Source organism: Hylaeus volcanicus, chromosome 2 (assembly GCF_026283585.1).
Source record: "Hylaeus volcanicus isolate JK05 chromosome 2, UHH_iyHylVolc1.0_haploid, whole genome shotgun sequence".
Lineage (NCBI taxonomy): Eukaryota > Metazoa > Arthropoda > Insecta > Hymenoptera > Colletidae > Hylaeus > Hylaeus volcanicus.
In genome coordinates this window covers 9402910-9420808 of record NC_071977.1, presented here as the reverse complement: position 1 = coordinate 9420808, position 17899 = coordinate 9402910, and the positions used below count along the sequence as shown (strand labels likewise).

Here is a 17899-nt window from a genome sequence, read left to right as displayed (position 1 = left end):
GGCTCGCGCGTATTCCATTTGATTTTTCTTCGGTTCGCGTGGGAGTTACGTTCCAGTGATATTCAACGATTTTCGTGCTCGAACTTGAAAACCTATGGAAAATGCGCGGGCGCGTTATGCGTGTGCCCCTGAGAGCGAAGCAGGGCTTAATCCAAAAAAATTACAATTGCAAATTCGAGTCGCAGACTTTCGCGTGGCCATATTTTGAATACATTATACAAATTGAACGTTGCATAAGTCCTCCTTACTTCCGCGGAATTTCATAACCTCCGCGGGGGCTTCGATCCTTTCCCGACTTTCCATTATTAAAGTGCGCCGACCACTTTGCCACCTATCGCGCGCGACCGTTTCCCTCCCTCCGAACCTCGCTTTTTCCGCGAATTAGTTGCATCTGACACGGTGGAAATTCGTTAGAAAGTTTGTTCCCTGAAGCTATAGTAACTTCGTCGCGACGTACGGACATTTTTCGTCCAATCTCGCGTTTCGGAAACGTTCATAGGAAACGTCTAACTTCGCCGTTTCGTTGACTTCTTCGTGCTTAGCTCACGTTTCTATACATATCATTTTCATACAGTTTGTACTATTACTATAATATCTATAATACAGTTCAGTGCAATTTTTGGATTCGATGAAACTGAGACTATTCTTTATCGTTAGAATAATTTGTTTATTGAATTGTGCACTAAAGTTGAACGCACAAATGACGAGGCAAATAATGATGTGTCACGCTTGAAGTTTTGATTAAACTGGTGTATACAAAATGAATACTTCAATATCATGAAATGAAAAACCAAGGAATGCGAAAACGATTTTATGAAATATTTTTGGCCCGAGAGAAATTTCGTGCAAAATCGTTCTCACATTTCCATATTTTCCATTTTATTATACCAGAATATTTACACTATGTATAGTTCGATCATAACCTCAACTGCAACACACTATTACAAAAGTGAATATTCGCGTGTACAAGGAAAATAAACCTAGAGCTTCTCGTATTTGTTACAATTTTCAGATTTTTCCACTATATTGTTACAGTTCCATTTTATTACTTCAATATATTACTTAATTCTGCAAAAAATATGTTTACATAAATGCCGTTGCCGCGGTGACTCTCTATGATCCTTTATGTTGCATTAATGTCAAATTAGGCGCGATTAATCATCGTGACACAACCTTAAACAGGGATCGATGAAGAATACGTGTCATTTATTATCTCGTAAGATGAACTGTTCTATATTACGAAATAATTTAAAAATTGCTTGCACCGGCTAGCCTGTCAAGGAAGCAAATAAAATAAATTCAACTCGGTCGACGGATTTTGATAAATTACTTCTTGAAACGTGCTATGCCACTGTACCTTCGCACCGTAGTATCGACACTGACCATTATTTTTCTCTCGTCGTGGAAAAGTATTGCGAACTTCCCAATTCTGACTGCTACAATATCGAAGGTATCAAAAATTTCCAGAACATCCATGAAAATATTTTTCTTTCGATGTTTGAACCATTGATTCGGGCCAATGGGAGGAACTCAAATTTAACAAAGCCCGCATTCATAGTGGGATTTAATATAATCTGAATTCGAGAATTATGAGCTCCATTACGCTTTCATGCCCGCGTTATGATAAGTCTTACTGTATATGCAATCTTATTAAATAAATCCAGTGGTCGTTTGGCGCAGAATAATAATTATTCGGTGCTATTCCAAGCGTTTAATTAGAGCCGTTTCGACCTTCTATTTATGGTACTCTGGAGCGTTTCATATTGTTCGAGTGGAATACAATAAGAAATCAACGTGTGGTGGGAAACGTTATGGCACTATAATGGAACTTGTCCTATTTAATACAAATGAAAAATTTGAAAAAAGGAAGCTTAAGTATTATGAAAAGTACTAATACAAATTCTTGTTACCTCATTACCACTGTGTTTGATTTACAGAGAAACTATTTTACAAATATATTTAAAATTAGATTCTTGTTAAAATTATAATTTGAAAGATCTCCATAAGCGCTCTGTAAATTTTAACAAATTTCCTTCCTTTACACTCTATCGATCGATATCGCGGAACTAACATGTTTACAATTTTATCATTGGGTCGATGTATCGAGTTCGCGGACGGAAAATTCCCCCGCGTATGTATTGTGTTAACGTATCAGCTTCGGCTGGAACATCGAGAGCGTTGGTTCCCACAAAATATTTGTACCCGCATACGCGAGAAGTGCGATACGGTGACCACGAGAGCCACCGAAGGAGTCTTAATTTCTTGCGTCGTTCAGGTGATCACCAGTGAATTTTCAGAGAGGATGCTGCGTCTTCGGTGCCAGGAACTCTAATCTGGATTAGCAGTATGCGATCGTACGTGTCGTGCCTTGGGACTCGCGCTGGTCGCATCCCCAGCGAGTGCTCGACTTCACTCTCGTGAAAAGGAGGCGTTTATTTTCGCGAATTGGCATCGACGTTCGATGCTGAACGCGAAATCGACTTAGTGCGTCGAGTTCTCGAAAGACAATATTCGCCAGGCGTATTTCTTTCGCGCTGAGAGATTGGCTGGCGAGAAACGGTGCGCGGCTTCATTTAACCGTCCTCGATCTTGGATAATGCTGCTGAAGAAGAGCCGTCGGTTTGTTGCGCGCGATGATTCGCCTGTTTCCAGCGTGATGAATTCTCTCGTGCTTCAAAGGAGGTAACGTAGCCCCTATCCGCGGAAATCAGCGGCTAAGGGGGGTGGCAGGATTTTTTTTCCTTTTCGTTCGTTCGATCCACGCGAAGGAATCGAGTACTGAAATTGCTGGCACTTCGGAGACACTAAACAAACTGGTCGGTCAGTTTTGTAAAAGTACTGCATAAAATATTCCACCTTCTCGGAGTACAACAAAGGCAAACATAATGTTAGGTTGTCTGGAAAGTACATGCCAGAAAACAGATAACATGTATACATCCTTTAAATGGTGGAAAGGTTGTGGAACAAAATGGTACCTATGTAATTCAATAAATATAGTCAGTTCCGTAAGAATTCATACATGTTTGTAAAATAAATTTGTAATTATAATGGAAAATTGATGTGGAAACATGAAGCCTATCATTTAAATTAGAAAAATTTCTTCAACAGATATAGAGGGTATAGATATTTATAGTATTGACTTTATATCAAAATTCAAATATGCCTTTGAAATTGTCTTAAAAATTTGCACGAACTGTTTGGACATCCCAATATTTATCCTTACCGATCAATTACTTTCGCATTTTTGAGCCCATGTCGCCTGAAAATGCCACCGAGTGTAAGAAACCCAGGGGGATGCATTTTTCCCATTATGTCTGATATAACAGGGAAAGCAAAACGACTTTTCCGCTTCCTTTGGAAGACACTTCGCGTAGCGGACAAAGCCAAGTCCTCTTACGGAGCCCGCGAGGCTCCCACGGTTAATTACACGAGATCGATATTCTCGTTACTGTTCATCGCGAACAGAGGATTTCAGTTCCGTTGTCTTTTCAACGATTGAAGTCCCGCCGAGTCGCTAAAAGGCTGCGTAAATTCCGCGCAAGCGGGAAAATGGTCTCGTTAGAATTTCATTGCGACGAAATATAAAACTCTACCCGTGCTCGTGATTTCCGTCGGCCCGTTGTAATATCCATGTTTAAATAGTCTGCGAAGAGCCCACGATAAGCAAGAACTTTAATTTCCGGGAATGGAGCCGCAGGACGGGGTCTGCGGCGTTAAGTAAATCTGTCGTGAACAATAACAGGAAGGAAGTAACGAAGTCCTGGCCTTCCTCCCTGTTTCCTGTTCGACGACAGTTTTATCGAACCCCGAACAAAGGGGGCATCCGTACGCCTCAGCTTCCCGTTGTAAACTTGTACAGCGAGCGATGGCTGGGAAAAATACTGGGTTAACAGAATTTTCAAACGAGCAGCTTGCCTTCCGTCCTTGTCTCAACCCCCCGTTTGGTTCCCAGCCTCCTTTCACCGCTCGCGAATAATTCTCCGCCCGCCTGGCGAGGGCTGCGTCGCTTCAAAAGCAGACTTGACGAAACGCGAGCTAAGCAGCAGCTTTCATTTCCTGCCAGAAGAAGCGTGACGACGACGTGTCGGGTAATGAAAACGCGGCTGCGGTTCAGGTGGCTCGTCCCCTGACAAGTAACTGGCGCGGAACGTAACGAGAAGCCAGCGCGCGTCATCGAACGTGCCCAATTTTTTATTCCATCGTTTTTGTTTACCGCACGCCGAGCGATTTTGCTCCTCTGCGAGCCTGTCGTCGCTTCCTACGTTATTGTTTGCGCTCGCTTTTTTTTTTTCAATTTCATTCTACACTTCGACGATGCATGCGTTCTAGTTCGCGTTATAACGTTGCGTGTTCATTTTAGGAATCGAATTATTTAAAATGTAAAATAGCAAATATAGAGAGATGAAAGGAAATAAATTCTTGTCTATGACAGAAATTTTATTTACCATTTGAATCGAGTTCAATCCTATTGAAATGTGATATTTAAATTCTCGAATTTATTGGTTTTTCCTCTTTTTTTATTTTTTTAATGCATCGATGAAATTTCAGTCACTCTTACTCTTGAGTGACACTCTATCTGGTGACTCTAATTTTTCAAACCTTCTTCTTTAAAACATCTTCAAGTTTTATAAAAAATGGGAACATCCACTATAGCGCGGGCACTTTCCGTGACGCGTATTCCCAAGTCTTGTTGGCTTGATTTTTAGGAAATTCATGTTTTAAGATAGAGACATGGCTCTGATCTTTTATAATTATACGGAGTGACGTGAATATTCTTTCTTGGGAACGTCTTTAGATTTTGCCAAAAACTCGAGCATGCACTACGACACGGGTAGCTTTCGTAACACGTACTTTCAAAGGCTTGCAGTCTGCTTTGCAAACTGTAACCCCTAAATGCTTTGATAAAAACGACTGCGATTTATCGGGGTATGCTGCTAGCGTTATATGTACACAATATTTGTTTGCGAGAATGGTTCTTGTGCTCAAAAATAATTTCAACGCATTATTGAAAATTAAATTAAAAGCTCGCAGATGCTGGTCAGCCATAGGAGACACACAAAGAGACTTTAAATTACAACTTCTCCTTTTATAATGTTCGAACACACTATATCCATCCTCCTAGACTAATGTCACTAGCTTACCCTCAATGCTTACTAGTTGCCACGACAAACGTCCTCTGAAACACGAAGGAAACCGCACAGTCTAAATGTTTCCTGTTCCGTTTCGAATGGCGCCCTTTGATTCCCGTCACGATCTGTCGTTACAAAACGATCCAGTGATCAGGATCGCTCGTTACTGGACCCATCGCGTCGAAATTCGTCGTGAAACATCCGATGACATCTCCGCCATTCAATTCCCCGTGTCGCGTTGTCCCTTTTCCCAGAGAAACACGTCAGAATCCTGGATCGCGACTATACTCGCCGTCTGCTTTAGAAAATGTTAGCTCTCGAGGTGATCGAAGCATGGCATTGTTCTAAAGGGTCTATCAAAATTGTAGCAAGGAACGTTATTATTATTTTGTGTGTGTGTGTGTGTGTGTGTTTTTGATTTTTCGTTCTGCAACAATCATTCGTTTCAGTTTCGTTTAAGCGAGCGACACGGTTCCACGGGCTTGCGTAACGACTTCCATGAGCAACTCTCGGAAGAACGATCGACGAAACAAATTGTTGGCGCACGCGATAACAAAAATGTCGAAAGAACATGGCTTCGACGAGGAAGGGGCGAGAGGTGATGGGGCACGCCGGTTTGGGGAAGTTGAGAGGAGATATTACACGTCGGAGCAGAGACAAGCTAAAAAAGTGTCAGCCGACTTCTTCTGGCGTTGGCAGGACGCGGCGAGTCTTTAAAGAACGGAAGAAATGGCGACCACTTTTTTCGGACCAATGTTCTCTTAAGGTTCCTTCTCTAGAAGGAACTAGTTTATTGGTCAGATTATTGCTGTAAAATCACAATGGTACACAAATTCTCTTGGAAGACAAGTGTATAACATTAATTGGTGAGTCGAGACACAACGTGTAAAATTTACTCGTAACTTGGCAAATGAATTAATGTCCACGAGGTTGTTTTGAATCAGAATCAGCAGAACAGACTTGGACTTAAGATTCTTCAGGCCCCTAGAGGATTTAATTCTACGAGAGATCAGAAATGCAAAGCGGGTTCTCACCAAAGGAACTTAATTAAAGGAAACCAATCCACTAATCTTAGAATCCATCAGGCTTGCCCTTGTCTGCTCGCCTTGAATTTCCGATTGCGGTGTTATTCGTATTGCGTGGTAGAGGTAAATTCTAGCAATCTGTAATTAATGCGCAGGCTGCTTGGTACAGTGGAAACGTACAATTTATATATTCTACATTTTAATAATATTAATTTAAATAACCACGTATCAATCTAATTCGTGGCATATTCTAGACAATCGTCATAAAAATATATCGGGTCCATTGAATCACTATGTATCCACTGAACAACGCAGACGAATACCGACACGATTTCTATTATCAAATGGATTATTCGGGTATTGTGTCGAACATGTATTCATTAGTCACACGAGATCGATGATCGAAAGTTTGTGATCCGAGCTCGATGAATCATTCACGTTCCATGACATTGGAATGGTCCGTTGCGTTGAATTCAGTCTAGCATAATACGTCTGTTGACGATACTTGATCTCGAATCTCGTTAAGAGATAATTAATGATCCTGTTGGGACGAAGAGATTGCCCACTTCTATACGATCGCGTGATCCTCTCGACGCGTCGATAAGTGAAATTTGTCCCAAGACATTTTTTAGAGAGTGCTCCGACCTTGTTTACTACTAAACGCAGTCATAAATCTTGGTGATTTATAGCAGTTCGGACGTAATTCTGCTCAACTGCAGGATCGAATTGTCTGCCAAAGTGCAAAATTTGGTGCTAGAGAACTGAGCACGTAACTGAAATCAATTGATTAGTACTGTCAATAGTGCTACGAAAACAATTTGTTTCATGATTTTACTATTTTAGGAAATGGATTAATTTGTACCGATAAATAATTTTACAGTTCATGTCCATCCAAAGGAGTTAGTCATTGCAACGATGGTTCAAGTGTACACGACCGATGTTCTACAAAATCCGTAGTCAGGGATCCATGAAACATCGTAAACCCGATTGATTTTTCAAGCTGCACACGGTCGACGTTCTGATGAGTTATTTATTGAACAAACATCGACTTGCAATTTCCAGATTTCACCTGGAACCCTTGTGTTAAACGCGTGGAATGATGGTGCCATGTTATTTTATACAACCCCACTCGGACGAGCGGAACACTCGATGGGAGTCGTGCTTATCCGAATAAAAATCTCTCGCTGTACAGAATTGAATAGAAACGACCTTATTGTGCTTCCGTATAAATAAATAGTACGCGTCCGTCGCGCGACTCGAAACGTATTTGAATCTATATTGGAATCGAATGAATAAACGAAGATGAGTTCGACCAATATGTTTCACGTTCTGTAATTGAAAAATCGAGTCTCGTGAACGCTGAACTTGTGATTGAAGGAATGTCATAGAAAGGATGATTCTGACAGAGATACGAAAGATTAAAAAAATTCTTTAGATATGTCTCTTTACTAAATTCCAGCAAATCGTTAGGAATTCTATCCCCCGGAAAGAGATAATTTTCAGAGACCAGGTCGCAGACATTAACGGTGCCGTGGTGCTGGTATAATTACTGATTACGCGTTCCCTGGCCGACAATTACCCCGCTAACTTGACTTGCAAACTGCACCGAGCGAAATCAATTTTCAAATATGCGAGCTCGCACGTTAAATCCAGCGGATCAAATAATCAGATATTATAATCGGAATCATACTAACGGACCAACTGAATCGCGTGGTAATTACAGGGTGGAGTCCATTATCGTGCCCATATTGCCATGGTGGTCCGAGCAATCTATTAATGGATTAAATTCAATTTTTGTTGTATAATAAATATTCGTTTGTACTTTGATTTTATTTTAAAACCTGCGCTTTAAAAGGTCTAGAATTTTGCAAAATGACTTCGTGAATTTAGTTTTGTTACATGTGCTTCGCCTTTAGGGAACTTGAGATTTTTTTAATATACTAATTCGCAAATTTCTTCTATTTTTGTATGATTTTCTGGCACCAGTTTCTGGGGCAGTGTGCACTACTTGGTTAAAGAGTTAAATCGCGTTTGATTGGGGTACGGAATCGATTAAGTGATTCTCGACGAAAGGATGTCTCGAAGCCACCGAGGTACCCTCCGCGACCGCCTTTATGGGCGTAAGGTTACGCGAAGGATTTGCATATCTGCGAATATCGACTTAGCCGGTTTGCATGGATGCGCATTTGCGGTGAACCGTCGAATAGAGTTAGACCCTAGATGTACGTGCCCCGCCGTTTGTGTGAGGATGTACATCGTACACGAGAGACCACGCACACACGTGGAAACATCGTACAGGGTGTTCCACGCAAAGCGTTATAGGTTGCCTTCTCTAAAGAATTGGCTACAAAAAGTAATAAGTAATTACTTACTGCACTTGTTATAATCGATAAAAACGTTGAAGGTAGTCACAACTATTCGATTTTCCAGAAAAATAAAAAATGATACTAGTTAAAGTAGATAAATATATGCATAATACTTATTTTTAGTGTCAAAGAAAATCTTTGAAACAAGTACTACAGGAGAATAGTAATCAGAGTGTTCGCGAACATTGCTTGAGGTATTAATAATCGATACGTTCTATTCGTAGCAGTTTCCGCGAAAGCAGCTTGGAAGGCTCGATATGGATCATCCTATATATCGAAGGAGATACTGCCGTTTCCTGAAATTGAAATGTGGGTATCTGGTATCGGATACAATTAAATACACCGTGCATCGTCCATTAAGGCATCGCGTAAGCAATGAAATTTCACAGACCGCCGGGGCTTAGCGCTCACCGTAGCTCCCGTTAAAGCCTTCCATTTCAAAAGTTGGTCCGCTAGCATTGATTGTAAGTATTGGTATGGAATCGTGCTGGTCAGAAGTTTGCTTGTTACCGTCGGAATTCGGTGTTGTCCAGGTGTATTCGTAATATCTGGAAGGCGAACAGCAGTCGAGGCATCGTGACGTGGTTACTATTTTCCTGAATAATCAATTCCTCCGAATTTTAAGTACTTGGAGAATTAAACAATGGAAAGCCAGAATATCCAATGATATTTATGCAGCAGATACACGAGAAGTGGTAATTAATCATTGAAAAAGAAATACAGCTTGTGTAGAATTTTATATCCAAAATAACTATGTTACAAATTCTGCATTTGTATAACTGTTTAGAAATATTGGAGATTATTATTAAACACTCATTTAACAATCAATGGATCATACGGGTTACTTGATTTATTCTTGACCGAGGCTCTCGTACCTAGTCTGATTACAGACGATAGTCATTCTACTTGACCAAACAGTTACACGTGTACGCTTACCTGTCTGGCCTGTATCGGTCCTATAGTACTTGGTGGAATTGTCAGGTTTATACTACTTGTCCGTACAAATACCAATGTTGTGGTACTTACTCAATCATGCACAGGCAACGTTCCACCTGTCTGACCACAGCACAGAGCTATTCCACTTGTCTGACTACAAATAGGAGTACACCACTGGAACCAGTGTCTACATGCTTAGGGTTTTAGTCTGGCGAAAAGGGTTGCGCTACAGGTATATTTTAGTTTCGAATGTAAAACTATAAATGTGTGTTTTGCCAATTATTTTTCGAGTAAAAAATATTTCTAATCATATTGTGGTAAATAGTCGATTAATCGTCGAATAAGTTCCGATAAAATTCAAGCTCGTCTGAAATAATTAACTTCCGATTATAAAGTGAAATTAATTACGTAACGAAGTATTTTCCTCTCCCTTCATTGCCCATTTCGTCGAGAGTTTTCCATGGACACGTAATACGAGTGCCTCGTCGCGCTTAAAGTAGACGGCAGTTATGTAGAAAATTTGCGTGTCCTCGGAAGGAGGACAGGACGATAATCCCTCGAGGACAACGCGAAAGTGAGAATGTCAGTGGAGTATCTCTTCCGACCGCCGTTCCCCTCGAAGAAGATCGAGTTAAGCTAGTCTGTACGCCGAGGCTATTGTAATCAGATGTGGCATTCCGGCAGGAATAATTAGAGTTCCCTCGAGCGGCAGGAACTTCAGAGTTCGAATTTGCAAATCTCAGCGCGGCTACCGTGTTCCTCTTCTTTTCGTCTCTCCCTCCATCCACACACGTATCCCTCGTTTCTTGCGAAATTCGTCGAACTAACTTTGCAAATTGGTTCCTCTATCGTCTAACATTCGTCTACCTTCCCTATTAACTACCGGAATTAAAGTCAACTACGTGGCGCACCTGGATACTGAATTTTTCGGTTCGCGGACTAATTTTTGTTTAAGGTCCCAGCTGAAGCGACGCGCGACTACAGATTAGAATTTAGATCCATGCTTGAGAATGTGTTAAGGCATATATTTAAAATAAATTCAAGCATAGACACTTCATATTTCGACACTGGGCGTGGGTCCTTTAAATTAGGGAGTTCGTGAAATCACCTCTCGTCTCATAGAAAAAATGATACTATTCATTCTTAAATAGTCGTGAGTATTCAATCATCCAGCATACAGCAAAAATGTGAAATTCAGTAACTACTCATGAACGATACTTACAAGTGAAATTGATTGCGATAGTTTTAATACGATACTGCTGTTGTAAACTTTTCGTTAACTAGTCGTTTGATACGATAGTTATCGTCGAGCGGAGAAGAAAATTTCAAAGAGCTTAAGAGGAATTTTCTAACTGGAACAGGCACGAAAATTCTCACCGGAAAAATTCGAAACTCGCTTCGAAAGCTTGAGCGAAACTGCACGGAGAATCTCCATCTTCTCTCAACTTTGGAATATACGAGAGGCGAAGGTACGTGGAAAGCGCAGATAGACTTAAACGCGTCCACGTCACGGCAGTTTCTAAACAGTATTGGAGGGGGGTTCATTAAAGTGCGCTGGCGTATGAATAACTACAATTGAATCGCTCGGGAACTTCTTCACGGAAGTTTACCGTGAACGGGGATAAACATGTTCCACGGTTTAAAGTTTCGGTACAATGGTCGCGGAGGAAGTTTCTCCAAGATATCATTTTTGACCATCGCTCGTGGCACTTTTTCGTTCCTTTCTACGAATAAACTTTGTTGTTTAGGTATTGTATATACAGTCATATAAGTATCCTCTATGTCTCTCGAAGAATTTTGTCTAAATTAAATGAAAGGTTTGATGTCTCCAAATAAATATTTATATATTCACATTGAAAAATTTATTTGGGAACATCATATCTATCATTTAACTTGGACAATTTTTTTCGATATATAGAGAGGGTATGAACACATGGGACTGACTGTATGTCTTTCTAAAATTCCTCGTACCAACCCTCAACTATTCAAATATTAAATATTCTCGTCACTTCGACGCGCAAACTTCACAATTTCACGAACCCGTGTTCCTGTCTCAAAAATGAGACTGCAGACAATTGTTAGGGGACGCCCAGTTGTAATACGATTTTCATCGTAAATTGAACGATAGGGGGTGGGGTCGTTATTCGAGTAGAAGTTCGACTGGGTAAACTTGCAATTCCGAAGCGTTTCACTTGGTGTATTTCCTGAGGCATGTGGTTACGTGCGGCGTGGATTTTCAGGAATATCAGTGCGCCTTCTCCGTGAGATTTTGGACGCTCCTTCGGGATGAGACGTGATCGCATGAACGAGCCGGTGTGGTCGCTCTCCTAGCTTAAACTGCGTCTTCTGCACCCGGCTACAATGAACACGGATGTTTGTGCTGACTGAGTCTCGCCGGAAATCCAGAAAGAGCACCCAGTTTTGACCGTGGCGCTGCCATTTTATGGCAGAGAGAAAGTTATGTGCTCGTGGAATATGGAACAATTGGAACGGTGGTACTTTCTGAAATAATTATTGAAGCCATGCGACGTTGCATTTGAATTTCCAAAGACTAACGGAGTGCTCAATGTTATTTTAGTCTTTCTTGTGCAGTTTTTAGGCCCTAAATTACATTGCTTCTGCTTTAAGTGAAACGGACCAGAAAATTTAACAGTGTTGTTTGCACAGTGTTGATCGCGTTACCAGATTCACCCCCGGGTATCGACGCCAAACACCGAATGGAGAATTTCGACTGCGGTTTCGGGAACTATTCGAACAGGTTTATGCGGTAATTGTGTAAATTACAAAAGTTTGCGGTTTCCGGCGTGGCGAATTACTTTCGCCCCGTTCAACGTTACGGTGTTACGAGTCAGCATTGGACATTAAACGTTCTCATTGTGATGAATTATTGTAATTCCGGGCGGAGTGAAACAGTGGGCCGACTAGGTTTCCTTCCGTCGCATTGCGGAGCGTAATTTACAGAAACTCGCGGAATTTCGAAGCCCCGTCGCACTCTGCTCACCTCGCGGACGTTAGGGACATTCTTCTTCTTTCGTCGTCTCTCGAGTACAGAAGACACTCTTTTTTATTCGCTCCCTTTCATCTCCATTTCCCTTTTCGACGTTCCTTTATTCCCTTGACCCCGCGTCCTCGAACGAAATTCATCTCCTCTAGGTTTTTCGCAGATTCGTCTCTCTTCCACTGAACAACTCGCAGAGCAAAATCTCCCTTGGGTTTATCGAAGGATGTGAGTCGTGTGTTATTAAACTCCTCGAAAAATTGCACGCTCTTTATTATTGGCGCCTTCCACGAGACACCGTTGAGATACTCCTCTTCGTCCTAATTGAATTTATCATTTTTTGCAAATTTTCTACTATCGGTTTTTCTCTTCGAAGCTAGTCGTCAAAGCACGAAAGTTCGCATGAAGAGAAGTTTATTATTGTGAGTCTGGTTTTATGCTTTGTAGAATTATTTGGTTTCCGTTGAATTACCTCTTTTCTATTTCTTTTTTTTTTTATCAGAAAGCCTATATAATAACTATACTCTATAAAATATACTCTATAAAATAAAATATAATAAGATAAATTGCAAGTACAGGAACACAATTTCTAAGTACAACCTTCTACTCACAGCCTCAAAAATCACCTCAATTCATTAAGTCCTGTACCGTTAGCATGATAAGTTCATTACTCAGTCTCATCCTCGCTCCACTCTCCGAGGTCCTTAATCAGGCTTCCTCAGCGCCATGATCAAACAGGCTGAACTCTAATAACCGTGAAATTCGCCTCCTCCGTTTGTCATAATTTCCAAAAACTGGCGCAGTTTTCACGGCAGAATGAATCTATAAGTAGTCGGCAGTTCTCGAAGAGTTCATCAATCGTGAAAGGAACTGACGCGGCATTCCCAAGAAAAATAGAGCCAGGTGAGGTGTAAATATCTCAGGTTTCGGTAATTGGCGTGGTAGAAGATTCATTAGTTTCTCAGCGACAGCCAATTCGAAGGCTACTAAGACATCGCAATCCCGTGGAACGGGGAACACGGCCTCTCTCCCGATTCAATTACGAATCAGCTCGCTGTGAGCTGATCGTATTGCACTGTCAAGCATCGTTGTGCATTCCGATTGGTACAAAGTGTTCGACCAGATACGTATTCGTCGCGTTATGCAGCATTCCTCGAGTTATCAGGCCATTAGCAGCTCGTATGACTGACACGAGACACGCATACATTCGCGAAGAACATCTTTCAATTGTAACGTGATCATGTTTATGAAATTATTTGCAGGTGGGTGGGGTAGTTGAGAGTTCTTAACCCGCCTAGCTTCAAAGAGTTAAAGGTTAAAGAATGTTTTTATTCAATTCTATCTTTAAAATTAAGGTTGCATTTGAATTCTATTCAAATGCAATTCAAAAAAAATTCAATTCTAATTTTCGTTTGGATCAGGTTTTACATATTCGTGAAGAAGAGTGAATAAAACTCCCCTTCTAAATTCCTCTCTTTCATAGTTAAAATCTCCAGTAGTAGAAGCTGTGGAGCGCCCTTTTGGGCGTAATTTATACCTCTGACGTCGACGGCATGATATGGGTCTCGGGACGAAGATCTTCGACACGAAATGCGTTTCAGGCGAGACAACGCCGGAACCTCGTCGAAGCGCCATTGGCTCGTCGGAATTCCACGCCGGAAGTGACTCGAGCGCGAAACATGAAAACGGGCCACTGGAACCAAAGGCACCAACACGCTGCGACCACCGTCGAATTCGACGATCGACTTCCTGCGCGTTGCACGTCGCATTTCCCGCTCTGAAAACTGCTGGCGGGAATCTTACGAAGTGCAGCTGGCTCGAGTGCGTCGTGCTATCGAGGAGTTTACGAGGGGAAGGGGGCATGCATATCGGGCGCCGCAATGCGAGAACGACTGGAAAAGAACGAAGAAGTTCCTGCAAACTTTTTCGGGTCGATTTCGGGACGCGTGTTACGAACGGATATCGAGTTAATCGTCCCGCGACGATTTACCGCTGCGGAATTCACCGTATGTATCACTTCGAACGCGCTTTTCGAGGCCAAATTGAAATTCCTGAATGGGTAATAGATTTCTGCTGCGTACGTAGGGCACCCGTTGCCACGTTTACGCCCCTGGACGCCTGTTCCTTCTATCCTTTAAGGTAACGACCGCCATTAGAAAGAATTCAAAAGACCTTGAAAGTACATTTTACGTCATTACGTTCCACGATAGGATCTCAAACTTTCCACCTTCGTCATCAAGGCATACTTTCGGGATCGCTTTATTACCCTGTAACTTTGAACGAGCTTGTGTAACGAGTCACTGACCTAGTCTGGGGTGGAGCTGTCAATTTACATGGTAAAGTACGTGACATTACATTAACAAAAAGGCTGATGTAAATTAGTAGGCTGTAGAATATTCCAGTAATTGTTGTAAATAGTTGTAGACTAATCAAGTGTATTTTTTAACCGCATCTCCTATGCAAGCACTTCGAGTAGTCTACTTTTTTCACTAGGAGAAAAAGGAGTTCGTTGGTTTGAAAACCAGCAGCAGAGAAAGATTAAATCAGAGAAACGTGATAAGCTCCTTAGCACAGAGAACGGTTTATTACACGGTATACATTCAATGAATATCGAGTGTTTTAACGAGCAGATTTTTACTACGGTGGCGTTGCCGAAGTGGAAGTTTAGGAAATACCCAGTGTATAAACTACGAATTTCTAGCAAGGAGCTGCCGAGGCACAAAGGTGGTAGAAAAGGGGTTGGTAGGTGCTTCATAGAAAACAGAATGAAGATGAGGATCGCTCTAATCCTATCTCCTTCGCCTAGGGGATTTCGCTCTCTTAAGAAACTACCCTACCTTGAATGGAATATGAAAATTTGCACGATGGAGCGTCGTGCGTTATAACGCGTCCATTAATTAAAATTCCCTTTCTAATATTTATGAAATATTTTAATAAATACTTGGGTCGCAATGGTTCATGCGTGACGCGTCTATCGGCGATTATGAGGACGCGGATAAACGACGAGTCACTGTTCCTGTGTTCCATGAATAAATCATTGGGTTTAGCGGTACATTGGATTAGCAATAAATTCGAAATATGCTCGCGTTATACGAAGCGTTAAATTAAATCGACTTACCGATTTAATCGACAGTGATTTCCCGCTGACGATCGCTCATACTTCGACTTGTTATACCGCGACTAGGGGACGTAAAAATTCTTGAGGATAAGAGACGTCACAGAGTCTGCTATGACTCTTATTAAAGCTTCGTGCTTTTCCTGCTACTTCATTCCTGTCTTTAGCTGTATCCGCCTGCGTACAAAGTCTGAATTAGGCTTCAGTATTCCGTACTAAGCTCAGTTGTAATTTAGATTACGCCTTCGAAGTGGCGATAAAAACTTAAGCTACAGGCTTGTTACTCTGCTCACGCGCCAGAGAAATGCAGCTATAGTGGCACTAAAGATGTACGTTGTTGCTGTTATTATTACTTTTTATAACCCTAGTGTGTCGAATAGCCTCAGCTTTTTCGATCGAGCAAAATGCAGATACTTTTAACGACCACGTAAAACGCTGCGCGCAGCCAATTTCTGGTGTTAAAAAAGACGCGCGATAAATCCGCTTAAGCGCGATTTACGCTACTTTGAAGCGCTACTTTGAGTTCTACGCTGCATAGAGATTCCAGTCTTTGCTTCCACTCGGCGCTCAATAAATTGAAACATCCTTCCATGTTCAGGTTAATAGTGTAGTTTTCTAGGAAAACTGGTCTTTCTTCACAAATAAGGACATTCGTCCTAATGAATAGTGTTGATAATTTTAGTATCCTCAATTGTGGACCCCAGGTCTGAAAGTGTTAAAGGTAACAATTACTCTTATGTCTAGAGTTCTAATTACTATTTCGCAGCTGATTAGCTTGCTATTACTCGCGACGATGGATTACCAGGTCTCACCACGAGGACGTTGCTTCGTGGACGTATATATACGCCCTTCTCAGTCAAAGGGTTAACCTGAAAACTTTAAGGTCCATTATACAAGCATTATCGTTCATCTCTGTTATACTGCTCGCGTGGGCGAATGAAGAAGGAACAGAAGCGAGCAATGTGATTTACGTTTCCACTTCTCAACAGACCGGGACTAATGCCGTGTTCACGTGCTGGGTGGTTCGCGCGTGTCGTACACCCGTGTGTCCTGGTGGTGAGGGTTTCGTGGAAAATTGGCTCCTGGAAGGATTGGACGATATTTCTGCAGTCTGAATGCTGAAACGGAACGGATCCGAGTTTTCAAAGACGAGTCCAAGGCTCTCCTTCCTCCTCTTCCTTTCTATTCGGGACATTTATTTTGCGATTCTTGAGAAACGAAGCGAAGTTAGGTCATATTTCGTTGAACTTTCGTTCTGTACCCTTTGTCGAGCTTTGTTCCCTGGGAGAAATATAAATTTTGAAGTTTACGAAAATAATGTTTTTGTTCCTAGCTGGCCAGCGTTTCTTATTAATATGTATCGTTTTTGAACTCGTAGTGGACTTTCGATAAAATTTAGAATATAAATATGTCTGTGATAAATGGCTCATGGCTAGAAGCGTGAGTGTATATTATTTCTCAATACTTGGAATATTTTTGTATTAGCCTTGAGTGAGTTATGCCTCGTTCATATTTTAATGGAGCTATTGGAATATACAGTCAATCCCATAAATACTCTTATACCTCTTATTCTATAATACCTCCTTATCAACGATAAGTATTGTAAATTGTATCTTATACAATATAGATTCTGTTTCTACCACCAGAGAAGTAATATTAAACGCGAGGTCGATGAATTTTGCTTTTCAGAGGCTCGGGTGGTCTGATGAACTATCGGTTAGATATTTTGTTTACCTCGAACGAAGTAATTCATCCCAATCGAAATTCTTGGTAACCAGTTGCAGAGATCCCGCAATCTCAAAACGAAGACCATAGAGCAGTACTCTGCCAATTCAATATTGACCTTTTCGATGTTGTGACGCCGATGCGGGCACCACAAACGTTCACTTTGACGACCACACTGCCCACCAACATGACTCTGAACAGTCTGAGATCCACCATTGGAATATTTACTCAGCCAATTAACAGAGAACTAGAGATGAGACTGAGCAAGGGCTTCGCCCTGCGGGATATACGTTGGTCCTTGGTTTTGCTATAAAATCTGAACCTGTAACAACTCAACGTTATTATAATATATTCATTGATCTAAGATTTGTTAAGTAGCGATGAACATCTCCGTTTCTGAGATCCACTTAACAAAAGTAATTTATACATAATAAGCGTCGTCTGAATGTAATTCAAACTGGCAGTCGAAAAGGACAGCCACTGGGAAGCACACGCCAAAATTAAAGGCGCCAAGGTTTCATCAAAAAGTGGTTCTTGCATTAACGAAATTGTATAACCCCTTAAAACTTTAACGTAAAAAAACTGCTATATATTAACCGTCTGGT

The 17899-nt window shown here is 41.4% G+C and overlaps 2 protein-coding genes across 16 annotated transcripts in view; both read left to right on the top strand.

Annotated features, from left to right (window-relative positions):
- The window catches only part of LOC128872909 (disks large homolog 4), a 393187-nt gene that overhangs the window by 455 nt on the left and 374833 nt on the right, over positions 1 to 17899 (top strand). For all 15 annotated transcript variants that reach the window (XM_054116078.1, XM_054116077.1, XM_054116084.1 and 12 more), the window contains exon 2: positions 2298 to 2682. The gene's annotated coding sequence lies outside the window, so the exon portion shown is untranslated. The remainder of the gene's footprint in view (positions 1 to 2297; positions 2683 to 17899) is intronic.
- Positions 1 to 17899, top strand: part of LOC128872915 (uncharacterized) — a 233369-nt gene that overhangs the window by 162519 nt on the left and 52951 nt on the right. The gene's annotated exons all lie outside the window — the stretch shown is intronic.